We start from the raw sequence: 22985 nt of genomic DNA, 5'->3' as shown, positions 1-22985 counted from the left end.
AGAGGCCAGCAGCTTCCCAGAGCACCGCCAGAAACTGCCTTTTGTGAGGCCTAGAAACAAAGCTAACTCCATCCTGGTATTTCCCCCTTGCTCAGCTATCTCTCTAGTGACGTTGGGGAAATGGGTTTGAGGTGCTACAGGAGATGTCCCTTCTTCATCCTGGCAGCTGCCTCATCTGCCCACCCTGAACCAGCCTGGCACAAGTCACTGTCCCTTTCATCTTGGCCTGCCTCCAGCCTGATGCTGTGATGGTGTCCTAGGCATTGCCCCAGGAGCTCTGTGTCTCGGCCTTGACCACTGTGCTCCCAGAAAGCACTAGGACCAGACAGAAAAGGAGACTCACCGGGAAGCTGGAGAGGAAAGGGTGTAAACTTCAAGGTGCACAGGAATGGCTTTTTTTTTTTTTTTTTAGCAAGAGAGAGAGAGAGACAGACAGAGACAGACAGACAGACAGACAGGAAGGGAACAAAATGAAAAGCATCAAGTCTTCACTGTGGCACCTTAGTTGTTTATTGATTGCTTTCTCATATGTGCCTTGACCAGGGGCTACAGCAGAGCCAGTGACCTTGGGTTCAAGCCAACAAACTTGGGCTTCAAGTCAGTGACCTATGGACTCAAACCAGAGACCATGGGGTCATGTCCATGATCCCACGCATAAGCCAGAGACCCTGCACTAAAGCCAGATGAGCCCACGTTTTGAACCTGGGTCCTCTGTGTCCCAGGGCAATGCTCTATCCACTGTGCCACCTCCTGGACAGGAAAGAATGGCTCTTCTAAAATAATAACAGTAGGTGAGAATTTACAGGTGCTGCCCACAGGGCAGGCACTGTGCTCAGCCCCGCATGTGTGAAATCCTAATTTTTCCCAACATTTCAGCAAGGCAGGTGTTATTATCCATTTTCTAGATGACAAACTTGAAACTTAAAGAGGTTCAGAGGTTCCCAAAATACTCACAAGTAGAAAGTGACAGAGCAAGACTCAAATGCAGGTATTCTGTGGTCAGCCTCTTGCTCATGGCAGCATCTTTCTTGCCATCATATGTCCAGTGCAGTGCCTGGCATGTGGCTGATGCCCAACAAATACTTGTTGAATGACTAAGGCAGGGATGGAGGTAGCTCACAGCTTCCCTGTCCCTGACCCTCCCTCTTTCGATGGACCTGCCCAAAGCCTGGGCCTGCACAAAGAAAGCATCACGTTCTGCTCATCTCAACAGAAACCAAGGGAAGGGGCAGTGCCACAAACACCAGGTCCCCTCCTCAGATGCCCTGCAGGCAGCCCTTGCCTCTTCCTGCTCAGAGGTAGACTGCCAGGGCTCACCGGATATGATGCCTTCTGGGTACCCCTGAAAACGGAACGAAGAGAGGGGCTGAGCAACTTCCTGGGCTGGGGAAATGAGGAAGGCAGTGGCTCGGCAGGCAGCACAGTGAAAGCAGAGGAAGGGCAACAGCAGACAGGTCATGGTTTACAGGGAAACTGGGTGTCCCTTTGCTGGGAGTTCCTTGAGGGCTGGCTGTTTTCTCACAGTTCTAGATCAAGTACCCAGCAGGGCAGCAACCAGAGAACTGGGCAAACATCTCGGAAGGGGGTGGGGTGGGCAACAGACCCTAGGAGGCCGTTCAGTGAGTGAGCTATGCTGATACCTCACCTTCTTCCAAGGACTTGTCCAGTAAGGACACCAGTAGAGGCAGATTTACAAGGATGCTAATGAAGCATCCACAGCAATGCACCTAATTCTGTATTCATGACTTGTTATGCTTTTTCACAGAAGGGGGCCCCCAGATTGAATAAACTTTAGGCTCCACAAAATCTGAATCCAGCTCAGAATGCCAAAACCTAGAAACTCCCTCCAGCCTGCTCCCAGCTGGCACATGTACACTGGTTTTCTGAGGAAGAAAAGTGGAAACCAGGCTAGAATGAGGATTGGCAGGGCCCTGAGGCCAAGGAAACCCCCAACAGCCAGGTCTTGATCACAATGAAGGCTGCATATATATCAGATGCAGGCAGGAGGGCTGGTCTGTATCCATCCTCCCCATTCCCCCATTAAGTCACACTATCACAGAATCCAAAAAGTCTTAATTTTTTTTTTAATGAGAAGGTCCTTTTGAGAATCTGTGAAAGCCCTGGGTGCACTAAATTGCTCCCATATACAGAACAGCACATCATTTCAGGGAGTTATGGAGGCCTGAGGCCCATGGGCTGGCCCTGTAGGAGGCAGAAAGGCCAAGGTTGAGGTCCCTGCTATGGAGACAGCATGATATCACAAAGTAAAATGCTGGCAGTCAGGAGAATGCGTTCCATCCTGTTGGGCAAACAAGTGTGTCAGGCTTGCTCACTTGCACTTTGTCTGCTTGATGCATGAGCATGGCCCATGTAGTCTATGTAAGGCTGCAGGTGCTTGACCTCAGGGCAGCAGAGTGTAGATTGTGGATTGCCTGCTACCATTGGGAGGGGCCTTTTTTTTTTTTTTTGCTATTGTTTGTGGGAGAAGGGGTTTTTCCCCACAGCCTGTGCTCATCAGTGCTGAGAGAGAGAAGCAATTTGCCCTGCCCGCTTGCTCGTCTGCCATTGTGAGACTCTAATAAATGGAATGGCCACCATCCTCTGGCTCCACAGTTCCTTTACCATCTGCCCAAATCCAATGGGAACCTGCATGGCCACAACCACCAGCCTTACATCTATTACAGCCAGCAGGATTCGGATCAGACCGGTACGGAGCTGCCAACACCCTTGAAGGGTTGGGTAGAGGAATGGTGTTGCTATCCAGTGTATGGTTCCCCATGGCTCTCCTTTTGGGGACCATGGGCTGGGTGTTTTTATAACCCTGCAAGAGGAAACCAAGAGCTCTGTGCGAGAAGCTGCCTGAGGTCGAGGGCTACAGGATAAGCTGCAGACCAAGTGGCAACAATGGCTTGAACTAGAGCAAGCACTGGAAAAGGAGGCCAACCGGGTTTGAGAGCTGCAGTGTGAGATTGCAGGCTGAGCACCAATGGTACCTGGAACTGAAACGGTCCCTGGGGAGGAGTTAGAGGTTCACAAGTTGCAATTTGCTTTGGAAGCTGGCAGTGACAGCAGTTAGAGAAACAATGGAGGGTTCAAGAGCTCGAGTCTCAGCTTCAGGCTGAGAGCTGGTAGCCACAGGAGCAGAAACAGTCGTGGAAGCAGCATCCGTGCTGGCAAAGTGTCTCCGAGTAGGCGGGAGCAGGCATTTTCAGCTGCTCATCTTCTGAGGATGAGGAGGTCCAGGCTGAAGCTGCTGTCTGCAGACTCAGAGCCTGGCCAGTGGTTACCCAGAAGGTAAAGACCCAGCAGCTAAGAGTCCCTCAGGGGCAGCCACAGCCCCCTCTGTAGGTAGTGAAGCACTCTGTGGTCCAGCCCTACTCCCAGGCAGAGCTGATGGAGTTAGGGGTGCAATTTAGGCAGAAACCTACCAAGCCCTGGCAGCCTGGTTGCTGCAGTTGTGGGACATAGGGGGTGGATGGCATCATGCTCTCCAGAACAGAGATGGAGAAATTGGCCAACATTACCACACAGTCCTCCTTAGGGAAGCATCTTCAGAGCTGCTATGGCAACCTAGGAAACCATAACCTATTAGAATGGGTGATGGGTGTCATTCATATGATCTGGCAGAATGCTGGAGACTTGCCAGGAGAATTAGTAGGTGGCAATGCTATAGTGAGCTAGTAAAGGTCCTTCGGGAACTAGGTATAAAGAATGCTCAACCCGAGGTGCCGTGGGCCAGGTGAGGAAATGTTTATGGCAGGGATGAGGGACCTTATTCCCTGTAGTGCCCCATCAGCCCTTTTTGGGTCACTAGTGGCTCTCTTGGGCCCCTACGTGGGGCAGCCCATCAGTGCAGTTACGCAGATGGTAGAAGATTTGGGGGAGCTGGAGAAAGCTCTGGACCATAAGGCTGTGCGGGCTGCTGCCCATGCTGTCCCCACAACTAACAAGGGAAATGGGCCTGTAAAAGTTACCTGAACACAGATGTGGGCAGATTTGATTGCAGCTGGGCAGATAGGGAGAAATTGGATGGCAGGTCTAATAAAGTTCTTTTGGAGCTTTGGTAGCAGCTTGAGCTGGAACAGAGGTTCCAGACACTCGAGATGAAAGGCCCAGCAGCTACCAATAAAATGGTTGGTGCGCAGGCAGCACAGTTGCAGGATTACTTGTTGGAGACAGTTGTGGGAGAGGAGGATCCTCCCCAAGACCCATTGTTCCTGTTTGAATAGTGCTTGAATGTGTTTGACCCCGCCAGGCCTGTAAGCTGGCTGAGGGGTTAGGATGGGGCTTGTGGCAATGGACAGAGCGCTTATGAACAGGTGCTGAGGCCCGTTAATAACAAGCTATATGCCTAGTTGCCTGTAATGGACCTTTCTTTACCTTGGTGATTTGCACAGACAGCTGGGCTGTCTACCATGGACTGATCATTGAGTGGTGCAATGGACTCTTGGACTGTGACCAGAGCGGGGCACCAGCTCCCTTGTTGGATGGACATGCTGCTTTTGGACAGTATGAGAGACCCTGATGGGGGGTGCCCAGCTCCGGTAGAAGCCCTCCTGCACCGGGAGGCTGCTCTCATCCAGTTGCAGAGGTGCACCAGACACTTGATGGTTTCCATGGACACAGCCCTGGACTATACAGGCCCTCCCACCTACCGTGGGGTAGGGGGCTGGAGGTGGGCCTCCAGTTAGTGCCTTGGGCATAGTGCTCAGGGGGACATTGTGTAGGGCACCTATAGATATTGTAATCGTATAACTTGTGCTGTTGCTGTAGTCTGTTTATGTAATGTTCCTCACTCCTCGCACAGGGACCACTGCGGAAGAGACCTGTTGTGTAGATTGTGAAGCGAGCAACCCTAAAAGGGTGGAATGTTGGGCAAACAAGTGTTAGGCTTGCTCACTTGTACTCTGCATGACTGATGCATGAGCACGGGCAGCACACAAGTGTGTGTAGTCTATGTAAGGCTGCAGGTACTTGCCTTCAGGGCGGCAGACTGTAGATTGAGGACTGCCTGCCACCATTGGGAGGGGTCATTTTTTGCTATTGTTCGCAGGAGAAGGGGTCGTCCCCACCCCGCCCCCGCCTGTTTGCTTGCGAGTGCTGAGAGAGAAAGAAGCAGTTTACCCTGCCTGCTTGCTTGCCCCCCGTTGCGAGACTCTAATAAACGGAATGACCCATCATCCTTCGGCTCTACAGTTAGTTCCCTTACCGTCCGCCCGAATCCAATGGGAACCTGCGTGGCCACAACCACCGGCCTTACACATCCCAGCTTCTAAGTCTCTTTACTTCCCCAGACCTCCACTGGGCTTTGCATTAGGTGTTCTCTAAATTCCTTCCAACTCTACAATCCTGATGATTTCTGTGGCTTCCATCTTCTGCAGGTCTGTCTGAGCACTGGCCCTAGACCTTCCGAGGAAAAACAGCTATGATATGCAACAAGCATTTTTCATACTTTGCTCATTTAATTCTTTCACTTACCCAATGGAGCAAATATACTTTGGTCCTTTTTACAGATCAAGAAATCTCTCTGTTAGGATGACGGGTAAAGGAACACCCCAAAGTTATGGTAAGTGGTAGGGCTCAGATTCGATCCTGGGTCTGCTGGACTGCACAAGCCTATGCCTTTATCATGGTTTGTACCAACACCCTTGGTCCCCTCCTTCTTTCCACATCTACCGTCAGCTCTGCCTTGAAATATGAGTCTTTCCTTTCAACACTTGCACCTCTTGGCCTCAAGCCACCTGCCTCCCACTCTCTGTCCCCAGGGCCTGCTAGCCACCTGGCAGATGGGAAAGAGGACCCCATTCCCATCCAGCTGGATGAAATCCTACTGGTTTGACCCCTCCTGGGGCCACTGCCTTGTTGAGGGACAATTAATGGCTGTGCTTGATTACTGGACGCTTAGGCATGAAGCTATATCAACCAGGTTTGCATTCTCATCTTAAAAGCCCAGATTAATTGCCCTAGGCTGGTTCTGTCACACACAGGGATATATTTTCTTCTTGGAATTTACAAGTAGTTCCACCTGAGAAATAAACAACCAGAGATAAAAATTACATTGTCACAGTACAGGTGTGATAGATGTAGGAAGCCAGCCGTCGTGGTCACTGAGGAGGTGCTCTGCCGACAGAATCCACCAAATGAGACCTGGAGGAGCCCCAGGTAAACTGAATGAGATGCTGATGGGATCTCAGCCGGATGGGAAGTGTGGACTCTCTGTAATTTACATTCCATCACTCTAAATCATAGGGCTCCGATGCTGGCTCCCGGAGCCAGGGTGAGAGTTTGATTGGCAGGAGACTTTCTCAGACCACCCTGCCTCTCAGCAGCAGGCCTCAGGAACCGAGCCTGCCAGGACCATAGGACAGTCCCCAGCTGAGGAGCAGGCAGGAAGACACCATAACCTTGGCAGCTCTGTCTCCACCAAGACATCGACTACCTACCTGTCTTACCTCTACTACTAGCTGAAGGGAGCTAAGCCTACCTGTGAAGAAAGCCACCTGAAGCCTGACCTGTGGTGGCGCAGTGGATCAAGCGTCGACCTGGAATGCTGAGGTCGCCGGTTCAGAACCCTGGGCTTGCCTGGTCAAGGCACATATGGGAGTTGATGCTTCCTGCTCCTCCCCCCCTTCTCTCTCTCTCTCTCTCTCTCTCTGTCTGTCTGTCTCTCTCTCTCTCTTCTAAATGAATAAATAAATAAAAATAATTAAGAAAGCCACCTGGCATAGGGCCACAGGAAGACCAGGCTGGATCTGGGGTCAGGATAATAAATAATAATAACAACTAACATTTATTCAGTACTAACTATGGGCTTAGCACTCTGTGAATGACTCAATGTGTATTATCTCGTATTGTCAAGCTGATGACAACCCTATGGAGTAGGTACTGTTATTATGCCCACTTTACAGATGACAAGCTGAGGTTCAGAGAGGTTAAGTGATTTTCCCAAAGTCCCTGGAATGGACTGAATGGTAGCCCCCAAAAAGGCCTGTCCAAGTCCAAAACCTGGAATCTGTGAATGTGACCTTATTTAGAAAAAGGGTCTCTGTAGGTATAATTAAGAATCTTGAAATGACATCATCCTGAATTATGCAGATGGGCCCTAAATTTAATGCTACATGTTCTTAAAGAAAAGAGAAGACAGAGAAGGAAGAGCCTTGTGAAGACAGAGGCAGAGACGGGAGTGAGGCAGCCACACGGAATGCCAACCACCACCAGAAGTTGGGAGCAGCAAGGAACAGACTGTCCCCAGGCACCTGCAGAGGGAGCACAGCCCTGCCAACACCTTGCTTTCAGATTTCTGGCCTCATGAACTGTGAGAACAAATTTCTGCTGTTTTAGCCAATAGGTGTGTGGCAATTTGTTACAGCATCCCTAGGACATGAATACAGCGCCACAGGTAACAAATGGCAGAGCCAGGATTCAAATCTGGTGGGCTCACCCCAGACTCAGGTAATGCTGCCAGGCCCCGAGGATTGGGTGCCAGGCCTGGTTTGCACTGCAATTGAGCTGTGTGACCTGGAGAAAGTTGCTAAGCCTCAGCCTACTCATCTGCAAAATGGAGGGATTGGACAGAACAAGTGGGGTGCTCGGGGCTGCCCCGGGAAGAGCAGGACAAAGGGAGTTCTAAGTAACACAGTAGGTGTGGAAAGGGAAAAAGCTTAGCAAACCACCTGCAGACTACAATTTGTGTGATTTCTGGCCACTCACAGTATCTTCCCAATTGTCTGGACACAGTACATTGGTTTTCCTTTGGGAGAACTGGTCCTCCCCAACTCTGCACCCAGGCGCTTCGCTGGAGCCTACCCCAGCCCCCACCTTCAGGTGGGCCTGCACCCAACTGGCACTACTCCCAGGTCTCAGTGACTGGATCAGGGCTGAATATGGGCCTGTGACTCAGGCCCACCGCTTCTGTGCAGACTGTTGGGGGAGGAGCAGCTCTCTCTTTCTGAGGGGAGGGAAGGAAGATGCAACCCAAGGGCTGCTGAAGCCTTCTGAGCATGAAGCCAACTCAGGGGAAGCCACACCAAGACACCCAGTCCTGACGACACTGTGTGACCAAGTTATACCCGAAGAGGAATATTTGTTTTAGGAGCCTGTGAGATTCCTTTTTTTGTTCCCAATGGCTTGGGTTTCTATCATTTATAACCACAGTGTCCTAACTCTTAGGTCATCAGGTACCACCATTTCTTTTTTTTTTTTTTTTTTTTTTAAACTTGGAGTTATTTTATGGATTTTTTTTTAAAGGTTTTTTTTTTTTTTTTAATTTTATTTATTAATTTTTAGAGAGGAGAGAGAGAGGGAGAGAGAGAAAGGGGGAGGAGCTGGAAGCATCAACTCCCATATGTGCCTTGACCAGGCAAGCCCGGGGCTTCGAACCGGCGACCTCAGCATTTCCAGGTCAATGCTTTATCCACTGCGCCACCACAGGTCAGGCAGGTACCACCATTTCTAAGGGTCTTACTAGCTCTGAAGCAGGTGATTTCAGGGCCAGAAAACCCCATGTGTGCATTTGCCTATGATGCATATGTGTATGAGTTCACAGACATGCCTGCACAAGCGCACTTTCTTTGCAGGACCCCCTCCCCCATCTCTGACAAGAGATCATTACACCTCCACTGCTTGACGCCTCCTTTAGAAAGCTGGTGGTCCATTGGGGATCCAGGCCAAGCCTCACCACACTCTTCCTGGGTTCTTCCAAGGAACGTCCAGGTTAAACTCTAAAGCCTCGGAGTCAATCCTTTATGCATCTGAGGACAGTTTCTGCAAATCTCTTCTTCAGACCAGCCACTGCACGGCTCCTTCGGAGTTCCTCACATGACCTGGTTTTTTAGCATCTGCACTACTTCACACTTTGCCATCATTCAATAAGCAGGTGAGAGCTGGGATACAAACCAAAGAGTGGACACAACCGCGTCCTCACGCAGCTCACAGTCCAGGGACACACGTGACTAATGACGGCACTAAATGATTAACTAACACAGCTAGTCAACTCCTAGATGCCACCCTAGTCCAAGTGGCCACTCTCCTCTGGCATGGTAGTGTCTCTTAATTTCTCTGTCCCCTTCCCTTCACCCCCCCCCCCAAAGTCTATTCCTCACACGGCAGTCAGAGCAATCTTCCAAAAATATTAATCCTTTAAAAATGGAACCCAGTACCTCCTATAGCTCCCAATCACTCTGAGAATAAAATTCAGCAACCTCACCATGGCCCACAAGGACCTGTGTGACCTGTCCCCCCTGCCGCCTCCCTTGCCCACCCCCCATCTCTGTGTTCCAGGTCCCTTGAGGCCATTATGCTGTTCTCAGAATGCACGGAGCACAGTCCTTCGCAGGGACCTTGCATCCTTAGCCCTCTCCTGGCCCGGCGTCCACCTCCTTGAGAGCTTCCTTGAGCACGCTACCCCAAACACCACCCCTCACTTTCTGTGCGCTCACGTTCCCAGTACTCCTCAGTCCTGCCATTGCTTTCTAGTCTCTGACCCCCCGAAGTGCGAGCTCTGGAGGCAGGGCTGTGCCTCTCACTCACCACTGTGTCCTTAGCACCCAGCTGGTGTCATTAGCTGTTTGCTCAATGAATGAATGACTGTTGAATGCTGTAGGCACATGTAAATGGAAGGCCTGATGTAGCCTGGCCTTTTCTGAGGAAGCGTCATTTGAACTGAGCTCTGAAGACAGAGAAGGGATTATCTGGGCGAGCGGAGTGAGGCTGGGGCAGCACAATTGCTTGTGGGAAGACTTGGATGTGAAGGGAGACTGGCACATGCGAGGAACAGAACATCAGTACACATGAGGCACAAGTGGCACCAGGCAAGATCGGAGGGATAAGCAGGGGCCAGCTCACATGAGGCCTTGAAAGCCTTGTTTAAAATCTGGGCCTCTAGCCCCAGAGCTGTGAGAACACACTAAATGATTTTAAGCAAAGTGATGTGATTAGACTGTGTTCCCTAATATCACCTGTCTGCAGTGTGGAGCCTGGAGATGAGAAGCTAGAGCACCAATCAGGAGGCTACTGCAACTGTCCAAGCAAGAGATGCGGGACCCTGGTTTAAGAAAGAAAGGGGTGAATTTAAGCAACGTGGAGGCGATGGACTGGATTGGTGGATGATGACAACAGGATGACTCAGGGGGTGCTCAGCTGAGAGTGAAGCAGCCGTCCTAGATTTGGACACTTCTATTAATGTGGCCAAGAATTATAGATCTTTTTTGGGGGGGAAGGCACATCAAACTTTGACTCACTGTGCTCACAGGCAAATGCTTCCTCATCACAACAACCCTTGCAAAGATGAGAAGGCTCTACTGTGGGAGAGCTGGAGTCCTGGACCACAGCCTTGAGAACGGTGCCAGGGCACCATACACTGGCTAAGGCCAGAGAACCACGGGGCGGGGGAGGGCTCATTTCAAGAAAGAAAAAGTGGCCTGACCAGGCGGTGGCGCAGTGGATAGAGCATCGGACTGGGATGCAGAGGACCCAGGTTCGAGACCCTGAGGTCACCAGCTTGAGTGCGGGCTCATCTGGTTTGAGGAAAAGCCCACCAGCTTGAACCCAAGGTCACTGGCTCCAGCAAGGGGTTACTCGGTCTGCTGAAGGCCCGCGGTCAAGGCACACATGAGAAAGCAATCAATGAACAACTAAGGTGTTGCAACGTGCAATGAAAAACTAATGATTGATGCTTCTCATCTCTCTCTGTTCCTGTCTGTCTGTCCCTGTCTATCCCTCTCTCTGACTCACTCTCTGTCTCTGTAAAAAATAAATAAATAAATAAAAAGAAAGAAAAAGTGGTCATGGGCGAGGAGTACACATTCTTTCCTTCCTCTATGCAAGTGAAGGTTTGAGACAGGAAAAAATAGTAGGAGAAATGTCACCACACTATACTACCTACATCTCCGTCTCTAGAGGCTTCCATGACCAATACCTATGCTCTTCTGGACTGCCAAGGCCTGTGCACGACTTCAGGGACCAGAGAAGGGCCCACCTCGGTAGCGGCTCCAGAGTTAGTGTCTGGGATGCATAAGTGTGACACAGGACAAGGCTGGTTTAGAATGCCTCCTTGGGCAGAACTCAGGTGGCCAGGGACAGGCATTTCCTCAGGCTTCCTCTAACTTTTAACAACAGTGCTAGTGGTACCATTAAAAATGGTCATCATGGGCCTGACCAGGCGGTGGCGCAGTGGATAGAGCGTCGGACTGGGATGCGAAGAACCCAGGTTCAAGACCCTGTGGTCGCCAGCTTGAGAGCGGGCTCATCTGGTTTGAGCAAAGCTCACCAGCTTGGACCCAAGGTCTCTGGCTCGAGCAAGGGGTTACTCGGTCTGCTGAAGGCCCACGGTCAAGGCACATATGAGAAAGCAATCAATGAACAACTAAAGTGTTGCAACAAAAAACTAATGATTGATGCTTCTCATCTCTCTCCGTTCCTGCCTGTCTGTCCCTATCTATCCCTCTCTCTGACTCTCTAAAAAAAAAAAAAGAAAAGTCATCATGGGTTACACACCAATGTGACTGCACTTAATGCCACAAAACTACACAGTTAAAATGATTAAAATAGTAAATTTCATGTTGTGCAGAATGTAAAATAAATAAATAAAGATACATTATAGTCCACTGAAATAACGCACTACCTCATGCTTCAATTTCTCCTGTGAGGTTGTCTTCCAGTCCACAGCTGAACACATACAACAGGCAGTTCGCTACCATGCTTAACAGGGAACTCCATCTTTTTAATTTTTATTTATTTATTTATTTTTTACAGAGACAGAGTGAGTCAGAGAGAGGGATAGACAGGGACAGACAGACAGGAATGGAGAGAGATGAGAAGCATCAATCATTAGTTTTTCATTGCGCGTTGCAACACCTTAGTTGTTCATTGATTGCTCTCTCATATGTGCCCTGACTGCGGGCCTTCAGCAGACCGAGTAAACCTTTGCTGGAACCAGCGACCTTGGGTTCAAGCTGGTGGGCTTTTCTTCAATCCAGATGAGCCCGTACTCAAGCCGGCAACCTCGGGATCTCGAACCCGGGTCCTCTGCATCCCAGTTCGATGCTCTATCCACTGCGCCACCGCCTGGTCAGGCGAGAACTCCATCTTTTATATTTCTATTTCAAAGTTCTTGGAATAAAATTAAACCAAGTAATATTTTTTTTAAAAAAAAAGTCATCATGGAGCTTTTGGAGCCCACTATAGATGCTCTTCGGAGTCAGAATCTTCCCAGAGCTGGGACTTCTGTTCTGTCCCGCTTCCTAAAGGTGTCCAGGAGGTGAGATGGTGGGCACCACGCCTGCACTCGCCCCCATTCCTTCCACACATAGGCCCCCACTCCCTTGTGAAGTGCAGCCACATTGGACGGAGCAAGGGTTTGGACTGCACGCAAGAGGAGTCCTTCTCTGGGTTCAGAGAGAGCTCACCTGGGTGGGATTTGGTGTCTGACCTTGGCCAATTAGTACCTTGCTCGGTGTAACCAACCAAGTCACAGATTCAATTCGATTCAGCAAACATTCCTAGAGCATCTCAGCACCAGCTGATTTCCGTTTGTTCTGTAAGTAAGATGGAGCTCAGACTTCTCTCTAGATTAGAGTTATTCGTATTTCAAGGCAAAAAGGGTAGGTTTTAAGTACCTGTAAGAGGCAGTAATGGGTGCCTTGAGGGGGGTGGGCACGGGGTGGGGTGGAGGAAGAGGAGCTGAGAAATGGCCGGTGAGTCAGTGCAGCAGGACCTGGCTGCAAACTGGGAGAAAAAGTAGACAGTGAAGCCAGATAAAGCCTGTGTGTGTGTGTGGGGGGGGGGGGGGGGTAAAACCTCCCCCCACTTTCTTTTTAATTGAAAAGATAATGCATCCACATAGTAAAAAAAGAAACATTTTTTCTAAAGAACACAAAAGAGTATGCAATGAAAAATAAGTCTCCTTTCCTCTCCCATAGCTCCAGTCCCTAGGATCTTTCTTCAGAGGCATCCCACTGTTAACAGTTTCTTTTGTGTCTTTCCAAAAAATTTCTATCATGTACAAGTGTATCTTTCTTTTTAAAACTCAAATGGTAGTGCAGTGTATTACCACTTCGTTTTCACTTAGCAATACACCTTGGCATCCATCCCATATCGGCACATATAGAATCACCCGTTCCTTGGAGTGCGGAATCCCATTGCAAAGGTTGTTGTAATCTACCCACTTGGTGCCCTACTGATGGACATTTAGGTTGTTTCCAGTGAAAATATGCATGTCCCTATATGTGCATGTCTGCCCACGGGTGCCAGGGTATCAGATAAATTCCTGGAAGTGGAACAGCTGCTATAAACCGGATTGGGACCGTGGCTGTTAAATCTGGCTAGAGCTGTCTCCAGGAGAGGGAGTGGTGTGTACCGAGCCTCAGCCGCCTTCCTTCCTTGCGCTCACAGGCCCCCAGTTCTCTCCCTGACATGTGGCCACATCAGAGCAAGGATTTGGACTGCATGCAAGGAAGGAGTCCCTCTCTGGGTTCAGTGAGAGCCCACCCGTGTGGCTGCAGCCCAGCTGGGAGCTAAGAGGGGCCTTGGCTGGGCAGCTCAGTTGGTTATTAGAGTGTCACTCTGATACACCAAGGTTGCAGGTTCAATTCCCAGTCAAGACGTATACAGGAATTAACCAATGAAGACATAAATAAGTGGAACAACAAACAGATGTTTTTCTCTCTCAAATCAATAAATAAAAATATTTTTAACAAGTATATAGAGGGCCTGATCAGGCAGTGGTGCCACAGATAGAGCATCAGCCTGGGAAGCATAGGACCCAGGTAGGAAACCCCTAGGTTCCCAGTTTGAGCGCAGGCTCATCCGGCTTGAGTGCAGGCTCATCAGCTTGAGAGCAGGGTCACCAGCTTAAGCACAAGGTTGCCAGCTTGAGCATGGGATCATAGACATGACCCCATGGTTGCTGGCGTGAGCCCAAAGGTCATTGGCTTGAAGTGCAAGGTCGCTGGCTTGAGCAAGGGTCACTGGCTCAGCTGGGGCCCCCTGGTCAGGGCACATATGAGAAAGCAATCAATGAACAACTCAGATGCCACAATGAAGGACTGATGCTTCTCATCTCTCTCCCTTCCCGCCTGTCTGTCCCTGTCTGTCCCTCTCTCTCTCTCTCTAACAACAACAACAAAAAAGTATATAGAGGGATCAAAACAGTAAGGCATTTAGTTAGTACAATGCCTGGCACACAGTGAGAGCTCCATCAGCATAAGCTATTATTGGTGTTTATTATTATTATTATTCAGAGAGAGCCCATCTTGTCAGTGGCCAGGAAAGCTCTCAGGGTAGGCCTGTCCAAGAGTCCAGTTATTCAAAGGCAGCGAACTGGGAGCCTGCTCAGCATTTGGAGCTGGGCGAGCGCTGAGACAGGCAGTTCCCACTTATCACTGCTTGGCATCTGGAACTCCCGGGCCTTTGCCAGTGCCTAATAAACACCATACTTCATGCCTTGCCATTGTCACCCACGCGTCCCCTGATGCCTGCTGATGACGTCTGCCACCGCACACAGTCAGCATTTCACCCTGGCACATGACTCCTTCATGACCTGCTTTCTTTTTAAAGTGGTGACTGCAGCCTGAATGATGTCACCGTGACACAATGAAACAAAATTTGTGTGTTATTGGGGGACAAGGAGGAGGTGGGGTACTACACCAGAACTTACCGACCTAAAAAAGAACTGGCCTTGGGAAGTCAATTTAACTTCCTTGAAACTTAATTTTCTCACCTGTGACATGGGCAAAGCATTTGTTCTAATAGGATTACTGTGAGGAGTAAACAAGATAATGGATTATTTATGAATTTTTTTATAGACTAGGCTTATTCCAAACATGATTTCAGGCAGTTAGATAATGTATGTAAAGCACCTGGCACATAGTAGCAGCTCAATAAAGCACCAACTTCCTTTCCCTGCCCTTCTATCAAAGTGGTCACCGTTGGATCACGCCCCCCATTTCAAGGTGCCTCCATCACTTGAAGCACTTTTGGAACTTCCTTGTGGGAAAACAGGCACAATTCTTGAATCCCATCTTGTTTCTAACCTAAAAAAAATAAAATCCCAACAACCAAACAAAACACATTCTGCAGATTGCTCATCTCCTTTAGACACAACATGCAGCTTCAAATTACTTTTGGCCTTTTCAAAAAAAAAAAAATCAAACCCACCCTCAAAGGTCAAGGATTCACCGCTGGCCGAGGCTATTAAGAGGAAAAAGCTGTGAGATTTGCAGCAATTTCCCAAGACCTGCCCAGCAGAACTGGAATCAGAGCACAGCCTCCCAGCCCCCACCCGATCCCCCACAGAGGACACTTACATTCAAAGCTTCTCTGTGGGAAAACCTAGCTCCCTGCGCCCTGGCTCCCCTGTGGATCACATTTCCACCTCTGGGGGGAAGCTGGTCTGCTGCCTCTGAGAAGTATGGGCTCGTGTGGAATTCAGACACTGGGTATGAGGATAGGGTGCGGAAAGTGGCAGGCAAGTTTGAGAGGATAGAGTGTCCTTCCTTCCATCTTTTATGGGGGCACTGAGAGAGGAGCACAGGGACACTGGGTGGGAGATGGGATGCCTCAGAGAGCAGTGTGTCCCCTGTGCCCACACCCACTGTATTACAAAGGACTCAGCAACATGTGGCAGGGAAAATATTGCCCATGGTCCAAACTTCCTCAGCTTTGTCCCCAAATACGCTCAAGGCCCCATTCCATCCTCTCCCTGCCAGCTTGTGAGCTTGTTCCTCCCAAACCCACAATTTGGAAGAAGCCCCTGCCCCTGTCAACCCTCGGAGAAGGCTGCAGGCAATGGGCCACGTGAAGGACCCTAGCCTCCAGATCAGCTGGTTGCGTTCAAATTGCTCGGACAGCACAGGCAGGCTCTGCCAACTCCCACTCCCTAAAAAGGGGACGATACCTACTTGGGGTGAGGGGTCGGGTCAGGGAGGGGGCTCGCAACGATGAAATGAGAGGATGAAGGCCCTCCACAGAAGCAGCAAACACTCGCCTCTGGTATAAGCCTGTATCTAGAATGTGCGGCTCCTCTGCTCTCGCGGGAGGCCTGGGACCATGTCCCGAGCCAGCAGAGATGGAAGGTGTCATGGCGGCCCCCGCAGCCCACTGAGCTGACACTCTGCGGCTATGAAAGGAGGGCAGGGGAAGGACACCTGCACAAGCAGGGGGGCCTGGACAAGACCTTTGACCTTCCTACCCTCTGCTCCTTGGCTCAGTCCAGAGAGGAGCGGGTTGACTCTTGCTGTCAGCAGAGACACCATATCAGCCAGGAGGTTATGCCTGGCACTCAGCACTGAAAAAAACCTCTGTAACTTTTTTATCCCTCTTAGATGGCTTGCTGCAAGATCTCTAGTCAGTTAAAGACAAACAAGTCCTTGTCCTCTTGCTAATTGGTTCAAATCAGTTGACCTTACAAGTGGATCTACTATAAAACTGGTAAAAGATGACCTGTGTGTCAAGCAACCATTGCACTTAACTAGCTGTCGCTTAAGCAACTAAATAAAGCACATTAACCCAAATTTCTCAGAACACCGTCTCCCAACAGGCTACAGAGCCCACATTTCCCGTTGGGGTAAAACACCTGCTGGTTCCACAGGCCTGCTCAAAGGCTCCAGATCCTATTAGGCGGGTGGTGACAACACTAGTGTAGATTCTTCAGGGAGGTGGAAGGAGGGCTGGGCCTGTGACAGGAGTCCCTGGGTCCAGCCCTGGCGAGGGCCACCTGGCAAGAGAAGGGGCTGCATCCCAAGCGTTGGCAGAGGAGGAGCAGGAAGGCAGTGTTCCTGGCGTTCTCGTGATCTGGCTTCCACTGGTCTTTTGATCTGTTTCCTCACCGGGCCTGTTCCCAGAAAAGCTTGGGTCTATCTCACTGAACCCGTCTCCTGGGTTGGGTCACCACTACTTTTCAAGCGGAGCTGATGTTTTTTATTGTGCCAGTGCCTGAAATGGTCTGGAAACTGATAAAGACAGCAGACACCAGGAGATGGCCTAAAAATCTTGGCCTGATGGAGGCAAATGGCAGCCTTCTGCACTTCCGCTCCTCCCCAGTACCCCGCTGGAGGGCTTGGTGCTGGCCTGGAGCGCCCCTCCACTGGCCAGAGCCCCGGCCAGCCAACCCTCACTTCCCTCTGCTTTATTATTTATTTTTATTTTTACTGACTAGAGAGAGAGGAAGGGAGAGACAGCTAGAGAGACACAGGAACATCAATCTGTTCCTGTCTGTGCCCTGATGAGGGACCAAACCCACAACCTCTGCACTTCAGGAGGACACTCTAACCCAGTGGTCCCCAACCATTTTTGGGCCACGGACCGATTTAATGTCAGAAAATATTTTCACGGACCGGCCTTTAGGGTGGAACGGATAAATGTATCATGTGACCGAGACAAGCGTCAAGAGTGAGTCTTAGATGGATGTAACAGAGGGAATCTGGTCATTTTTAAAAAATAAAACATTGTTCAGACTTAAATATAAATAAAACAGAAATAATGTAAGTTATTTATTCTTTCTCTGCAGACCAGTACCAAATGGCCCACGGACCGGTACTGGCCCGCGGTCCGGGGGTTGGGGACCACTGCTCTAACCAATTCAGCTATATTGCCAGGGCACCCCTCTGCTTTATTCATAAACCTCAGCTGAGACCCTTCTGAGCCCCCTCCTAAGGGTTTGATTGTCACTGCTTTGCCTTATCAGCCTTGCTTTTCACAAGCACTTAAATTCATGAGAAAAGGGAAAAAGCAAAATCAGATAGAAATGCAGGTCTGTTTGCTGTTTTCTCCAATGAAATAGTTCTGGGTAAACAGCAGACGCCTTTGATGAAATCCCAGCAGGCTTAAACAATAAAGCTAGTTACAAACTCAATCTGGCAGAGATATCAGATCTGAAATTGTTTCAAAAAACATGTCAACATTTTCTAATGCTCCCTAAAAAACTTCCTGAGCTGCCCACTGCGGAGTCTGGATTGGGGAGATAGGACAGGGGCAACCCCAGGTCTCAGAGTGTCATGAAACTTTGTGAGCCAGGAGCCTAGGAGCAGGCTGATCTGGCTAGGTGGGGTGGGTGTGGGGCAGGGGTGTCTGCCAACTGCAGAAGCCTGAATGGCCACTTTGCCCAAGTCCGGCAGGGCACCAGCCTCCCTTTCATACACTGCTGCAGCCCCTAGACCCCCCAAACCTGGCCTCCCTCCCACTCTTAACTCCCTACCTTCTATTCTCTGTACTGCAGCCAACAGTTTTTTAAAATGTAAATCAGATCATGCCATTCCTTTACTTAAAACCTCTAATACCTTTGCACTGCACTTAGAACAAAATCTAAACTCCTCCCATAACCTACAAAACCCTACAGGATCTGCAGCGTGCAGCTGCCTACTTCTCTCCCACTCACTCCACTCTAGCTTCCAGTCCTGGAACACCAGTCTCTTTCCTGCCGCTGGGCCTTTGGACTTGCTGTATGTAAACTGGCTGGTATACTTCTGCCACAACCCACTGTCATGGTTCATCTCCCTTACTAGTGCTGTTCCTCATCCTGGCCAAACACAGTAACACATTACAGTTTATTTTTTACACTAAAATCAACCACTATCTGAAATCACTACATCTGTTTACTTTGTTTACTGTTTCCTCCTTTGGAATGTAATCAATCTCCCTGCAGGCCCAGACTTGTGTGTCTCCTTGCTGGCAGCCTAAAACAGGCAGAGTAGGTGCTCAATAATTGTCTGCTGCATGAATGAATGAATGAACAGCAAGAATGTCATCACCCCTCTAGGTATCCTCCAGGGCAGTGCCCAGGAGGCCTAGAGTACAGCGCCACAGAAACATTTTCCAGCCTCTCGGCCTCCCTGGTTGTCCCTGCCCCACCCAGGCCTCACCCAAGGCGCATGCAGGCTTTAGGCCACCAGGGCCTGGTGGTCTAGCTTGGGGGAAGGAGCTCAGGCGCCAAATTAGACTCAGATGCCCCCTACCCTACTTGCACTGCTCCCCTTCCCCTGGGCTGCCTCCTCCTCTCCTCCCCTCACCAGACCCAAACTCATAGGTAGCCTCTAGATATGAGTCTGCAGGAGTGATGGGGGAGCTGAGTCCTTACGCTCTCTTCACAGGCCCTGATCTGCTGGGGCCTCCAGGGTCCCGAGCCACGGGTGAACGACACAACCCGAGGGCTCAGGCACCCCATCCTCACCCCGCCCCGGCCGCGATCGATCCCTGCTGCTCCGGCCTCGTTACCGAGGAGAGCTGCTGGGGTTGGCAGAGGAGCCAGACGGCTGAGGAGGGGGCGGGGAGGCCTCTTTGGCTCCCTGGCCCAGATTAAATATTTACTATGTTTTGTTTGGCCTTTGGAGGAAGGGAGGGAAGGGCTGTCGCATCGATCCGGAGCTGCCGGCGAGGCCAGGCCCGGCCCAGGGGCAAGGGCAGGGTCCAAAGCCGGGTGCCCCCGGAGCCTCCCCGGCGGGCCGGCCCCCAAGCACCCCTGGGCCCGACCCTCCCGGGCGGGAACTGCTCGCGGCGAGCCGGCCGCTCTGACAGATCTGGGTTACCGCGCTGCGCCGCGGGGAGCCGCTGCTGCCCGGGAAACGACTCCCCTCACCTGCGGCGCGCTCTCAGTAGCCCCGCTCCCTCTGGCCGGCACCCGGTCCTGCACGCAGACCTGGAGCCCGAGCCCTGCCCCACGCGACCCCAGTCCTGACCTACGGTGGGTCCGAGCGCCCAGGCTGCCCTAGGCCTCGTTACTTGCGCCATCTCGATTCCAACAGCAGCCCCCGGAGGGCTCCACGCTCTCATTTTACAGACGTGAAACCAACCAGCAGAAGCAGAGGTGTATAGATGCAAGGCCAGTTAGGCACAGGCATACCCCTAAAGCCCAGGACTTCCTCACCAGGCTTGCCCTGCATCCGGTCGCACTTTTCTACCCGAGGTGGCCCTGCTGCCAATGCCCTGGGGGGGTGTGTGTGTGTGACAAGTGGAGTGATCTCAGTCTTTCAGGAACTGCGTCTAGGAGAGCTCTAACAACCCTGGTGGATGGGAAGTTTCCCTGCAGTCAGGAGACCCTGGAGTCCCTTTTATGGGGCACGCACACAACTAGCCATCCATACTCATTCGGAACAAGCGTTGTTGGGGGCAGAGGACAGGAGAGACAGGGCCGTCCTCACCATGCGTACAGTCTGGTGTACTCACAGTATTCAAATGCATACTATGACACACACAAGCACACATGGGTAACTACTCTCCAATGATCCCATTACATGGATGCACTCATCCTGAACACTGCTAACGTCACATTCTACATGTGGAGATAGATACACACATTTGCCCACCCTGACCCCATCTTTATATATATGTATGCATGTGCCCATATACATACATCAACAAAGGAGCAGCTTCCCCACCCACTAATATAAACACACACATGCACATAAATACTAAAAACTGCCCCATCCCTACACAAGCATGTGTATATGCTGGTGCACAGCACATTCACACACAAAGAACACCCATCTCCACCTCTGTACCTGTTAGTGTACACACACACACACAAAGAGATGACAATTACCTCATCCCATCCCTGCCACACATGCACACGCATGCACTAGTATCCACCCCCATCCCATCCCTATACATTGCCCCCTAAACACACACACATACACACACGCACTTGCGCACTGACTATAGGCGGCTGGGGAAGAGCTGCAGCCTCCAGCCCTGCTCCTATTTAAAGAGAAGCATTGCTGGAAAAGGAACAAAAGCAAAGCCAGCTATAAATAGACACCTCCCTCCTCGCTTTTCCTGCCCTCCGGCCTTCATGGCCTAGCCTCTCCTCTCCCGCCTAGCCTCGGGCCCAGAGCAGCCAGGGCAGGCTGGTCCCCAGGGGCAAGCAGCAGGGCCCTAGAAGCCCTGTGGCCAAGCACTGTCCACTGGGACAGGCCAGGAACTCTGGGCCCCGGTGGGTGCAGGGGCACAGGGCCAGCCACCTGCAGCCAGTGCTGCATGCGTGTGCCCAGCTCAGAGGGAGGGAGGCCCACTTAGGCCAGAGCTGCTGCTTCAGCAGAGCCGCAAGGCTGGCAGCTGCGGGGGAGGGCGAAGGTAGGTTTGCCAAGCAGCAACCATGGCTGCCCTGGTGCTCCCTTCCCAGTCAGGCCAACCCTTCGCTGGGTTGGCTCTGGGCTTAGGGTTGGTGATGTTGGGTGCCCTGTCAGGAAGCCACATGGGGTGGAGGACAGAAATGAGGGAGAGGGTGCAAGTCCTACTTGGAGTTCTAGTTCTAACACCGACTGGTCCACCAGCCTCGGGCAAGGCTCCTCTATAGAGGAGGTGACAGCTCTCACCCCAACTTCTGAGGGCTTCACCCAGGTTCAACCTTCTCTTTCAGGATGTAGGGAATGCTGCATGAAAAACAGGTGCACCTGGCAGCCCGCTGGAAACTGTGGAGGGCTGTGGGATGGGGGAGATTACAGACTGCCCTGTGTGTCTGACAAGAACTGGGTAAACTGAGGTTCAGATGCTTACCCCAAAGTCACAAAGGCCCCTAAAGCACAAAGCCAGCTTGCAAAGCCAAGCCGAGACTGAAACCAAAGCCCTCCTTCCTACCTCTTGTAGGCTACTGTGTGAGGCAGGGGGCCCCTGGTTCTCAGGTTAGCCCCTCTTGGCTGCCTCCCCAGGATAGCCTAGGACTGGAACTGGGGGCTGTAGGACAGGAGTCCGCTGGGCCTCTGCTCCTGAGGCCCCCACCAGGGACTTGCTGCACCAGCCCACCCCCACCCACTCCGTCCCTAGCTCTCCCAGGGGCCCCTCTTCACCAACACTGGGGAAGCGGAAAGGAGGGGGGAAAGCTTAGGCAGACCTACTTTCAAGGCTTTAATCCTTTTTGCTTAAAGGAATTTTTTTTTTGCTTGGGGAAGACTTGGTCTGATCAGAGGAGAGAGGCAGGGAGCTGACAAGCTGCGGAAGATGGGGGGGCAGGGAGGAGGAGAAAGAAATACATATTTATTACCCTCAATTATTAAAAAATAGTACCAGATCGTAGGTCCTGGCAGACACTGCAGCAGCATGTGTGCAAGGACTATTTTCTTTTCTTTCCCTTTTCAAAAATTTTATTTATTTATTTATTTAGATTAATTCTGCTGAGATTGTAATGTGGCTAGCTTGTTAGTAAAAACACTCGGGCCAGTTCTCAGCAGGGTGGAAGGAAGAATGGGCACTAGAGAGGTGAGCAGAGCCCACCACCAGGGAGCCTTCACACTCGGCACAGGGGGCACCTGGACCCCATCTCAGTGGAGGAGGGGGTTTGGGCAGGAAAGGTCTGTGCCCCCAGTTGGGCTGCACAGTCCGAGCCCATGGGAGGCACGAATACCAGCTGCTTCTCCCACTCCTCCAGGACAAACCCTCCACCAATAACAGGCCTTCCCCATGTTGCTGCCCTTTTCAAGGGAGTGGTGAGAGTGAAATTGATCCAGCTCCCTCTGTAGAGGAGGTGACAGCTCTCACCCCAACTTCTGAGGGCTTCACCCAGGGGCACTGCCAGATCCTCAGACACACCCTTCACCTCCCAGAATTGTATCAGCCTGTTGGAAAGGGGGCAGGTTGTCAGTTTATGCAAAGATGGGGAGGCATCCTGCAGGGTCCTGAGGCCCACTGAGGCCAGATCTGGAAGGCAGGAAGGCAACACCCCAGCCTCCTTTGTTATGGATCTTAGAACAAAAAATAGAGGGATCTACCATGAGTTTAAAAGCCAGGGAGGCAAGGCTACCAGGAAGAGGACTGTGACATTCATTTTGGTACCTGGGGTCCCCACAGAGCCTGGTGCACAGTAGGCCTTGGCACAGGGCTGCTGAAGAACAGATAGGGATGATGAAGGTAGAACAGCAGCAATGTCTCACTGAGGCTTTGCTACATGCCAGGAGAGCACTTCCTATCCATTTTATCACAAATCTCAGGACCGAAGAGCTGGGTGGTATTAGCCCCACTTTCAGATGATCAAACTGATACCCAAAGAATTAAAAGCATTTGCC

General features: G+C 51.1%; 1 protein-coding gene across 1 annotated transcript in view; it reads right to left on the bottom strand.

Annotated features, from left to right (window-relative positions):
* RTN4RL1 (reticulon 4 receptor like 1) overlaps positions 1–22985 on the bottom strand; it is a 78467-nt gene that overhangs the window by 38728 nt on the left and 16754 nt on the right. The window lies entirely within an intron of this gene.

This window comes from Saccopteryx leptura, chromosome 2, assembly GCF_036850995.1.
Source record: "Saccopteryx leptura isolate mSacLep1 chromosome 2, mSacLep1_pri_phased_curated, whole genome shotgun sequence".
Classification (NCBI taxonomy): Eukaryota; Metazoa; Chordata; class Mammalia; order Chiroptera; family Emballonuridae; genus Saccopteryx; species Saccopteryx leptura.
This window is presented reverse-complemented; position numbering and strand designations above follow the sequence as displayed.